This window comes from Nicotiana tabacum, chromosome 10 (assembly GCF_000715075.1).
Source record: "Nicotiana tabacum cultivar K326 chromosome 10, ASM71507v2, whole genome shotgun sequence".
NCBI classification, from domain to species: Eukaryota; Viridiplantae; Streptophyta; class Magnoliopsida; order Solanales; family Solanaceae; genus Nicotiana; species Nicotiana tabacum.
The window spans coordinates 134,216,993-134,221,070 of record NC_134089.1 but is presented as its reverse complement, the minus strand read 5'-3'; positions in this window follow the sequence as shown (position 1 = coordinate 134,221,070).

The window sequence follows — 4,078 nt, the reverse complement described above, 5'->3', positions numbered from 1 at the left end:
ATTTATTTAGTAGTTTTAAAACTAAATTGCATATAATTGCAATTATAGCCTATTTTAAGATTAATGGCATTTCTATAATTGTAAAATTGGTTTCAATATTTTTAAATTAATATTTATGTATTATTAGTTAGGTCAGTACTTTTAATTTGTTTTAAAAACTTTTTTTTTTACTATTTTATGAAATAAAAAGGGACAAAACTGGCTATTTAAAAACTGGCCTCATTTCGTTTCAATTGCAGCCCATTTTGTATTTCGATTATAGCCACATTAACCCCCCCCCCCCAATTGACCCAATTTGAATCCCAGCCGGGCCAGCCTAATTCTATACCCTTTGACCCATTTAACTACCCGACCCAAGGCTCATTTAATCCAGACCGTTGATCAATTTGATCAACGATCACGATCTCCCCTTTCCATTTTTAATTCCCCAAACCTTACCCTAGTCCCCATTTTCTTTTTAGCCAACCGCCTTTGAATGCTCTCCACCCTCAAACTCTCTCGAAGGTTCTTCGGAACCCTAGCCGTCTCCGACCCCTTTTTCACCGTACTTTCACCGGAATCCATGGCTTCTCAGGCCATGGATGGTCTATACTCACTCATCTCCACCATTAGACCTTGGTTGTTCGAAGTTGTGAGGCCTGACCTCAACGATTCCCTCTCTGATCTTCTCCGATGTTTAATTCCATAGTTTCTCCGGCCATGCTCCGGCACATTCGAGACTCAAGAGCCCGGTTCTTTACCTTCCCGACTCAGGACCAGACCTGTCTCCAAGCCTTTCTCATTTCTAGGGTTTCTCTGAAACCCTAAGCCATTCGAGGTTCTTTCACCGTTATTTGTTTAGATTTGTACTATGTCTCTGCTTTTCTTAACATCTAGAGTGTTTTCCCCAAGAGTTTTTGTCAAAATCGTTTCTCTCCGATTTTTAGGGTTTCCACAAGGATTTTTGAAAAAATCTTTCCGATTCTTTTCTTCTTTGCTTTATGTGTGTTTGTTTATACCTTGCTCGTATGATTTCTTTTATTTTACGCATATATTGTCTTTTACCTTCTTCTTTTCTCTTGTTAATTTTTGCTATGTTTTCACTACTCTTCTGCTATATGTGCCTACCGTTAAAGTTATTTGATTTTTGACTCTGTTCATGTTCTTACACGCTTCATCTGCTTGTGTTCAAGTTTGCACTGTCTCTTTCTTCTGAACTCGTTTATGTTCTGAGTTTCTCGAATATGTTTTTCATGATTTTTCTTCCTTTGTTGTTCAAGCATGCTATCATGTCTATTTTGTTGAGACTCTGAAAAACAAATAGTTTGCTTTCCCACCTCCATGTCTGATTCAACATTTGAAACCCTAGGATTTGGGGTTTCCTTTTGACGATTTTGATTTTTTGTGTTCGAGTCAGGGTTCCACAATGGGGCCCTAGACTTTCAGACTCACTATGAGTCTGCAGGTTGAACCTGCATCTCCTTGCTTATGATTCTAAACTTCTCTTCAATTAAAATTCTCTTTTAAACAACTTGACAGTCTCTTCTTGATTTATATGTTTGAGTGTTCATATGTATGAGAACTCTTCTTTCAAAAAGACTTTGCTAACTACGAATTGATTCCGGATTCCTTTAATTGTGTTCACTTGATTGTTACTGGTTTTCCCTAATTTAACCTTTCTTTACCCCTTTTCCTGACTCAATTCATTCGAGTGAAAGTCTGAAGTTTTAATTTTACTGGTTGATTCCCTTTCCTTTTTCTTTACAAGCCGTGTACTATTCGCTTTTTGCCTTAAATAACTTCTATGTACTTACCCTTTATTATATTACTGGGAAAATATTTTTTAAAAATCCCTTTCCATAATTGTTTTACCCGCTTGAGATCATAATCCCTTAACTAAAGGGAGACTGATCAAAATGATATTTCCTTACCTTTTCTTGCTTACTTGCTACACTATAAAAAGGGCTCGACCCTTCTGCATTAAAGGGGGGCTTTAAGCTTTGATAAAACCTTACTCTCTCACATACACTTTCAATCACAATACTTTTTCAATACCTTCTACTTTCTGCTGAGACTTTTGTACTGCTTTGCAATTTGGCTTTTCAAGATTGTTGTTTTACTTACCTGTCTTTCTTGAAACTGGTATGTCTAATTTAATTTCTTGCATCACCCCCTATGTGTTTATTTTATAGTTTCAGTACTCTTTCCCACTTTGCTGATGTGTGTTTCTTTCCTTGTATCTTGCTTCTATTATGAATCCCTATCCCCCTATTCCCCTCTATGTATCTAAGTTAATGGTTTTGGCCTGGCTGTATCTAAATTACTGCCCAGGTCTGAACCTGACCTTCAATAGGTTCTAACTCTCAATTTAAGCTGACAGGCTGGTCTTGGGTGTGCCAGCATCCCAATTGCTGGGCATGACCACTAGTTTGTCATGGCTCCTCCCTAATTCCCCCCTATTGCACTTACACTTACTCTTAGACTCTAAGTTCTGCCCCCTCCTATGAGCCTTGCCTTGGGAACCTGGAGTTCCCTCTGAACTTGGACATTGGAGGGCTGGTCATTCCTCACTGCACTATAATTCTGTAATATAATTGGGTGTAAGCACTGCCTGTAGTTCACAAAGATCCTTGGAACTTTGACACACCTAAAAGATGAGAAAGGCTTTGGGAATCTGATCCTGGAAGTTGGTTTATCTCATATTATTGAACTTTGAGTCTGAATTAGGCTGTTCAGATGTAGTTGTAATTTCTGATGTAATATACTTTTTCTGGATTCATTCAAGTGGTAATAATTTGTAATAACTATGGGGTGTATAGTAAAATGGGGGAGGGTCTCTCATGTTATGCATATGGGGTAGATATCATGCTTTAGGTTTTATTTCTGCAATCACAACATTTTCGTTTATATATCTGCATTTAGAAATTCTGCCTATAAGATTGTTTCATTATGCATTTAGAAATCCTACCTATAAGATTGTTTCATTTCAGCATCAGAAAACGTGTCTATAAGTTTCTATACTTCTGCATATAGAAATCATGACTATAGGCTTATGCATATACACATTAGGCAAACAGTCTATAGGTTTAAAATAATCAATTGCATCCTAGACACCATGCTTATAGGACTCCTACACTTACGTAACCGTTTTAAACGAATGACATTTAGAGATCGTGCCTATAGGAGCAAATCTGTTGAATCAGTTTCGTTTCTAATCGAAAATCAGTCATAAGTCCGTAGATTTTCGTTTATAAAACCAGCATCCTTTTCGTAAAAATCAGTGTACACTGTTAGATAGCATGCCTATAGGTCTCACTCAGGTAAACTACTAGGTAATTAACCAACTGTATCAGTTTTGATAACTACATCCAGACAGGGCTAATTCGGACTCCTCATCTGAACAATATGTGATAAATCAGCCTGTCCTACGCCTTAATTTATTAAAGACCTAACCAGTACTTGTAATTCATGCTAAATAACTTGTTGCTTCGAATGAGGAGGCCTACTTGAGCCTTAATTGCTATTTGTTCACCCTTTAACTGCTGTTTTGTTTTTCTTGTCGCCTAGATTTTTATCCTTTTGAAACTCTGGAAAAGCCCCAACTCCCTCCCCTTTAGGATTAGTAGTCTCAAATGCATCCAGGACTGATAGGATCGGGACGGGTAATAGCATGCAATAAGTAACGACACCATTCTGAGCTATAATACCTTAACGGGGTGGGAAGGGTAGCTATGGATATGATGACCGGTGCGGTAATACCACGTGTAGCCCCTCTTTTGAGGAGTGATTACCGGGTATTGCATTGATGTGATCCATAGTAATCATAAACCTAGGACCCCCCATTCCCTTTTATTTGTTTTCATCTATTCCTTGTAGAATTGTTTAAATCTTTCATCAAATTCCTGCCTCTTTTTACTCTTTCTCAAGTTTCGACTTACTTGCAATGTTGTATGTGAACCCCTTCTTACTTGAGCCCTTAATTGTTTATTTGATTATGTGAAGTCACAATTGTAACATGGCCGGGAACCACACTAGTGGATCTTGAGGGGTGCCTAACACCTTCCCCTCGAGATAATTTCTAGCCCTTACCCAAACTCTG